The sequence below is a fragment of the Heloderma suspectum genome, chromosome 6 (assembly GCF_057233095.1).
Source record: "Heloderma suspectum isolate Gila_16-S chromosome 6, 16-S_ref, whole genome shotgun sequence".
Taxonomy (NCBI): Eukaryota; Metazoa; Chordata; class Lepidosauria; order Squamata; family Helodermatidae; genus Heloderma; species Heloderma suspectum.
The window spans coordinates 117,605,509-117,613,625 of record NC_139463.1 but is presented as its reverse complement, the minus strand read 5'-3'; the positions used below and the strand labels follow the sequence as shown (position 1 = coordinate 117,613,625).

Sequence of the window (8,117 nt, the reverse complement as noted above, 5' to 3'; positions counted from 1 at the left end):
TGACTTGGATTCCTGCATTGAGCAGGGGGTTGGACTCGATGGCCTTGTAGGCCCCTTCCGACTCTACTATTCTATGATTTACTATTTTAGTTCTTCACAGTTTAAAATATGTTCTCTCCTGATTGCCAGGCTGCCACTGTTCTTCTTCCAGAAAATACTAGGATGGTGCCACATCTCAATACTTTCATCAAGGCATAGCATTGCTCCAGTGCCTTGTGGGAGGAGAAAAATGTCATTGGAACATGGCAGCTGACCTGTCATGCATTGGCTGTGGCAGAGTCTGAATGAAGAGGTGAACCTTAGAGAATGGTAATGAAGCAGGCAAATGTTGAAGCAGACAAGTTTCAGTCAGATGAGGTCCAGGATACAGCAGTGGTGGAGAAGACAGTAGGCAAAGGTCGAAGCACAAGCAAGCAGTCAGATACATGGGTTGAGGCTAAGGCAGGAGTGGCTGAGATAGCAGGCAGAGGTCAAGACACAGTGAGGCAGTCAGATCCATTACAGAGTCAGGAGGCAGAGTGAAGAAGGAGTCCAAGGGTCAGTAGCAGAAAGCAACGATCACAGGGAGAGGTCCTAGAGATAAGGTAGAAAACACAGGAGCTTAAAGAATGGCATTGTTTCTAGCGGTGACTAGTTAGACACTAAAGGTTTTTTAACAACAGAGCCTGATGAACCTCATCCTGGGCTCAGCTGCAGTACATTAGAGCTCTCTGGTCAGAGCCCTACTCACAAGGAGTCACTTTCTCTTGAGGAGACCTGATTTGCAAGCAAGCAGTCCTTCTCACAGGAGCCCTACTGACCTGTTGCTTGAGCTGCTTATGCTCCGAGGGGCCAGGTAGTTGCTCAGCCCCTCCATTCCCTTCCAGCTGAGAGGAATGGACCTGCAGCCATCTCCCTCGAGGGCGCAGGCATCTCCTGGTCTGGTGACAGTGACTGATTTGGGGTGCCCTCAAGTTCTGGGAGTTTGAGCTTTTTCAATGAAGAGGATTGCTCCAGTGGGGCATGACATGGCCATCCTGGGAAACCACCTTTCAACTCGTAAAGGAAGAAAATAGTAAAAATTAGTAGTAGTAGTAGTAGTAGTATTTATTACATTTCTATACCGTCTAATAGCTGGAGCTCTCTGGGTGGTTTACAAAGATTAAAAACATTAAAAATAAAATATACAGAGATTAAAAACCATTTACTTAAAAAAAAAAACCATGAACAGGCAATATACACAAAAGAAACATATATCTAAAACACCTTCAAATGAACAATCTCAAAAAACAACAACAATAACCATTTGCCATTCCAGGATCGATTAAACACTTATCATATACTGCCAAATGCCTGGGAGAAGAGAAAGGTCTTAACCTGGTGCTGAAAAGATAACAATGTTGGCACCAGGCAGGCCTCATCTGGGAGATCATTCCATAATTTGGTGGCCACTACTGAAAAGGCCCTCTCCCCTGTCGCCGCCTTCCAAGCTTCCCTCGGTGTAGGCAGCCGGAGGAGGGCCTCAGATGTTGAGCGTAGTATATGGGTAGGTTCATGTCGGGACAGGCCCTTCATCAGGTATTGTGGTCCCAAGTGTAAGGCTTGATAGGTTAAAACCAGCACCTTGAATCAGCTCAGAAACATACAGGCAGCCAGTGGTAGCAGGCCAGAGTTGGTCTTTTATGTTTGGACCTTCTGGTCCCTGTTATTAATCTGGCCACCACATTTTGCATGTGCTGCAGTTTCTGAACAGTTTTCAAAGGCACCCCCACGTATAGTGCATTGCAGCAACCTAACTTGGAGATTACCAGAGCATAGACAACTGAAGCCAGGTTATCCCTGTCCAGATAGGGGCATGGCTGGGCCACCAACCAAAGTGGGTAGAAGGATCTCCATGCCACTGAGGCCACCTGAGCCTCAAGTGACAAAGATGTCTCAAGGAGAAGCCCCAAGCTACAAAACTGCTCCTTCAGAGGGAGTGCTACCTCATCCAAAACAGGTTGAGCAACTTCCATCCAATCAGAAGAACCACCCACCAACAGCATCTCAGTCTTGTCTGGATTGAGTTTCAGTTTATTCGCACTCATCCAGTCCATTGTCACAGCCAGGCACCAATTTAGCACATCCACAGCCTCACCTGAAGAAGATGAAAAAGGAGAAATAGAGCTACATGTCATCAGCACACTGATGATAACATGCCCCCAAACTCCGGATGGCCACACTCAACGGTGTCATGTAGATGTTAAGTAGCATGGGGGACAGAACTGACCCCTGTGGCACTCCATACTGGAGAATTCATGGGGCCAAGTAATATTCCCGAAGCACCACCTTCTGGAGCCAACCATCCAAGTAGGAGCAAAACCGTGCCTCCCACTCCCAGCTCAGATAATCATCCAAGAAGGATACCATGGTCGCTGGTAGGGGTGTAGGAATGACTTACCGCATTCTGCTGGGGCTGCCCGCTGGGGGGGAGAGGCGATCCATCCCTCCCCGCCAGAATCCTCCCTGGCCAGCTCCGCTCCACAGGGAGCCCACGGAGCCACCAGCCAGGGCCGCCCACAGCCAGACTTCCATCCACTGCTGAGCTGCGGCTGCAAATGGCAGCCACCATAGCGGCCACCATTTGCATAGTGATAGGCTACATATATATTTATGTAGCCTATCACGGCAAAAGGCAGGGACGCAAATGTATATATTTACATAGCTTATGACAGCTACTGCAGGGATGCAAATGGCATCCCTGCGTTGGCCATGATAGGCTACGTAAATACTTACATAGCCTATCATGGCTAAAGTGGAATGATAATGGCGGCTGCAGACTGGGGCAGCCATTCGTGGGGCAGCGGACAGCCGACAAAGGTAGGCTCCGTCCTGGGGAGATTCTGCAGGGTGGCGGGGGGGGGATTGCTCCATTCCACCACGGACTCCGGTGGGGGGCGGATTCTAAAGAATCTGGCCTCACTGGAGCCCGTGGTGGAATTCTCTAACATCCCTAGTCAATGGTATCAAAAGCTGCTGGGAGATCAAGCAGAATCAATAAGGTCACACTCCCCCTGTCTCTCTCCTGACATAGGTCATCATACAGGGCAACCAAGTCTGATACTTTTAAAAGATACTTTTCACACCCTTGAAAATTACCTGAGATGACCACACCTTTTCTCTACCCTTAAAGGGCAATATGGGGGAGGACCATTCCAACACAGCCTTAGTACCCTTGTCCTTCACTATGTATAAACAGACTAGTTGATTACATTAATAGTGAGGAGACCAAAGGCATAACAGGTACTTTTCTTCCCCCACCACATCCCAATTTATATCCTTCATCTTCAGTGTTCCACCTCTGCAACCATTTGTCTATCACCCCTTGAGGTTCTGATGTTCACAGCTCATTTACGTATCAGCTTATAGTGGGCTATGAAGGGCATGGAGACTCAGGTACATAAAGGGAAGGAATCCATATTTTCAACCAAGAGAAGAAAGTCCCATCTGATAATCATGAGGGACTCAGAAAAGCCTACTCAGGTTACTATTATTAAGGATAGGACCATAGTGGCAGCCATATTGCTTTCCCCAGGAATGCCCCTTGGGAATAATGCTACTTCATGAGTAAATGCATGCTGTATACAGAAGATGGAGCAGAGTCCATGTAACGGTGGGGAGCTCAGGCAGTTTTTTTCTTGCTTAGAAATTTGGCTGATACAAGCGTTCCAGTTGGGCCAATGTCCACAGTCATCTCAACTCCCCACCACTACCAAACAATGCTCCTAGAATGACAACACATCATGATAAAGCCAAGATCCCACTGGGGCATTCTCTTTCCAGATCATATGGGAATACTGCTGCAGGCCTCCTGAGGACAGCCAAGCTGTCACTTGAAGTGGTGACAAAGCTTTTCCTTCTGTAAACAAACAAAACAAACAAGCAAAACAGCCACCTTGTCTTTAAAGGTTATGCCATGCCCACCCCAAAGTTCTGAGAATTCACTCACCCACTCCTGAAAGTCATTCATGTTCTCCTCACCTTCACAGGAGATCTCATGAAAGTGCTGTATACAGCTTGGCCTTTAAAAAAGTTAACACACACACATTTGACTCCATATTGGTTTAGGAGCTTTAAAACTGAAATCCTTTTCTTAGTTTTCTGATCTGCTGTCAAGTGTCAACTAAGGTTACTAGAGGTCACAACTAGTAAAGAGGTTTAATAAGTTTCCTCCTTAAGTTTATTCCCTAGAAAATTAATTATCAGGTTGATAACAAATAAGAGACACATTCTGGTCCTTCGAGGCATCTCAACTTAGATTCATTGTTTGGTTAGTTTTATTGTTGTTAATGAAGATAATAAGTAAAGTTGGAGCTTGGGAACTAATCAGTTTCTTAAATTTAAAAAAAAAAAAGTCTGAGCTTAATTATCTCACAAAGAATCCTGCAATCCCTTTATGTAAACTTCCTTCTGAAAAAGTCAGTATGAAACAAATTACAAAGGTCCTGGGTAAATGTGTAGGAAGATTCCTCAGCTTAGACATCAACATGAAGACATTTTCATTTTAAGCTAATATCTCTTTCCAGCAATTGTGTATCATTTATTTATGGGGGGGGGGAGATGTTCCCTTGAGATTGAAATAAAACTTCTCACCATGTTTCACAAATATTTTTGACACTCTCAAAATCACTTTTATTGTACATTGTTCAGTATTGCTGCTCCTTGGACACACAATGCTTCATTATTTGTTGAAGTTGCCATCTCTTGCCTGCACACTCAACTGCCCACATTTCTGCTTTGCCCTCAATTGCTCTCACTGCTACCCAGCAGCCAGGTCTGGTTGGCTGTGAATTTAGTTCCTGTGGTTTTCAAAGGACTTTTAGCAAATACTCAAATGGTGAAAGGAGAAAAGGGAGTGGCTACCACAAATAGTTCAGATGCATTTATTGGGGCTAGGCAGCAGTAGCCAGTGGTCAGAATGGTGGTCCCAAGGTATTGCTGACAAGAGGCAAGGTAGTTCTAAATTTTGTTGTTGTTGTTCAGTCGTTCAGTCGTGTCCGACTCTTCGTGACCCCATGGACCATAGCACGCCAGGCCTTCCTGTCCTGCGCTCTCTCCCGGAGCGTGCTCAAGTTCATATTCATTGCATCCGTGATGCTATCTAGCCATCTCATCCTCTGCCATCCCCTTCTCCTTTTGCCTTCAGTCTTTCCCAGCATCAGGGTCTTTTCCAGAGAGTTTTCTCTTCACATTAGGTGGCCAAAATATTTCAGCTTCAGCTTCAGTATCTGTCCTTCCAATGAGCACTCAGGGTTGATTTCCTTTAGGATGGACTGATTTGACCTCCTAAATACCACTGCTCAAAAAAAAGTGTCCCCAACCAGTTGTGTCCATCTCTAGGGTGTGGCGCTCATCTCCATTTCTAAGCCGAAGAGCCAGCGCTGTCCGAAGACATTTCCATGGTCATGTGGCCGGCATGACTGAACACCGAGGTGCACGGAATGCTGTTACCTTTCCCACCGAGGCGGTACCTATTTATCTACTTGCTATTTCTTGCTTTCGAACTGCTAGGTTGGCAGAAGCTGGGACTGAAGACGGGAGCTCACTCCATCACGCAGCACTCGGGTCTCGAACTGCTGTCCTGCCGACCTTCCAGTCTGCAGTTCAGCGTCTTAACCACTGCTCAACCAGCCTGCAAAACAAGGCCCAATGCTCAATACATCTGGACCTGAAGTTAATGGCAGAGGGGAGCCAGGAGGCCTGGGACAGGATCCTGGAGAACAGGGAAACCATAAAATTGTTGCTGAGATGAAGCCCAGACTTCCTAGGTGCATGTGTCTTCTTCGGAGTGCACATCAGTCAGGCACATTTCACTGAATGCTTCTTAAAACAGTCAAAAGTGCAGAGTGCACTTCTACAAGGAGCCAGTAGAGGGCTCCCAGACACCAATGACGTGGTGGACGGTACCACCGCTACCCAAAGGATTCTAACTTGAGAGCAGATTAACCTTAATACTATCGAAGAACTATCTTCCCCAGGTACCTTTATAAGCCTTACTTAGCTGGAATCTCTTTCTATAGAGAGGATGCAGGCAGAAGACTCAGCCATGGTAAGATGAAAGGACTAAAAAGACTCTCTGCTTCATTGTTCTCCAGGTTCTTGGCTTTATCATGGGGAAAATGCCATTGCAGTTCAACCGGGCTAGCCCTGTGATATTCGTTTCCATTTTTAATATGCATAAGTATATTTTATGCTTTTATAAAGCAGATTCAAAGCAACTTGCAATGCAAAATAAATATATATATAAAAATAAAATAAAAGGGATGCAACAGAGAAAAAGATGCAACTGGTATAGAATCAACCAGAAATCTAAGACAAAGTCGCCATAATATTTAATATGTGTCTCCCTGTTTGGGAATACATTTTGAAATAAACATCTCGTTTTGCTGATGAAGTAGGGCAAAAGTGTGTGTGTGTGTGGGGGGGGGGAAATCAAGGAAACCATATAATGGTGTGTACAAAACTTCTGATATACACACGCACACACACACACACGTGTGTGTGTGTGTGTATGGTTGATGCTTTGTTTGTTTTTAAGTAGTTCCATGCATTTTGGGCCCATGCCATATATCTCTGAGATCTCTGAAGATATCTCAGACAGATCTCTGAAAAGATACAAAGTCATTCTCTAGACTGGAACAAATGTAACGTTCAACAATCTGTTTTGAACATCCCATGGCTTTAGGAGAAGTAGATGCAACTGCTATGATACACTCCTGAGAAAAGGCATGCAGAGAATTCCAAATTGGTTGGATTTCTTGTGCATTGCCATGAGGGAGGGAGGAGGTGTTTGCTTAAGGTTGGACTCTGGGAAGAGGGGACAGGTGGGCTGTTTTGATTTTAATAAACTGAACTGTGTATTTTTGCCTGCTTAATTCATCTGCAACTGCTAATTGGCCGTGGGATCGAGGAACCAGAACCGCACAGAGCAGGTAACAGAGTTTATCTTAGTTGGCTTCCAACTTAGGCCCTTGGAATTCTTCCTTTTTGTGGTGTTATTTATTGTTTTTCTCTTAACGCTATCTGGGAACATCACCATTATTGCACTGGTGCGCATTGACCAGAGCCTCCAAACCCCCATGTACTTCTTCCTCAGCAACGTCTCTCTCGTGGAGACCCTGTTTGTCTTGTCTATCACTCCCAAGATGCTGGTGAACCTGGTGTCCTTGAACAAAGCTATTTCCATCTTGAGCTGCATTGCCCAGTGCTATTTCTATTTCTCCCTTGGTGCTTGTGAGAGCAGCCTGATCGCGGTGATGGCATTTGGCCGCTATGTTGCCATCTGCTACCCCCTTCGCTACACCAGCATCATGAACAGACGTCTCTGCACCATCTTCGTCCTGGGCTGCTGGATCAGTGGTTTCCTTGCTCTCTTTGATCCCATGCCTCCTGTTCCATCTTCCCTTCTGTGGCTGAAATCTCATTGACCATTTCTTCTGTGACTATGCCCCAATAATCAAGCTTTCTTGCAGCAAGAATGTGCATTTCCTCTTGGTTGTTGAAACCATTCTCTCCTCGGTGGTGCTGCTCAGCTCCTTGTCGGTCAATGGGGTCTCTTACCTCTACATTATTGCCACCATCCTGCGTATGTGCTCCACCAAAGGCCAGCAAAAGACTTTTTCAACCTGTGCTTCCCACATCACGGTAGCCTCCTTTTTCTTTGGCAGTGCCATCTTCATGTATTCCCTGCCCAGCAAGGGATGCTCCCGAGATGTTCAGAAGGCAGATGCAGTACTTACAGCTGTGGTTACCCCATTACTGAACCCTTTTATTTACACCCTGAGGAATGAGAAAGTTAAAGAGGCCTTAAAGGGATGTCTGAAGAGTATGAAATTTTCACAGTGATAAAAGTGGAGACCAGCTGGAGAGGCCTGCACTTTGCAAGTCATATCTTTGTGTTTAGGATGATACAGGCACACTGGGAGTAGGTCATGGGCAAATTGACTGGTGGTTGTGCTGTTATTTCTGGTGGGATGATGTTCTTGTGTTCATATGATTTATTTCATGTTTTGCTACCTTTCTATCGGCATAGCAAGGCAGCTAACAAATTCACCATTCAACAAAGCAATGGGATCCAAAAAGCGAACAAAAATAAACAC

General features: G+C 45.6%; 1 pseudogene; it reads left to right on the top strand.

Annotated features, from left to right (window-relative positions):
* The first annotated feature begins 306 nt into the window (after positions 1–306).
* LOC146342798 (olfactory receptor 6M1-like) lies at positions 307–7,863 on the top strand (annotated as a pseudogene).
* Positions 7,864–8,117: the final 254 nt, after the last annotated feature.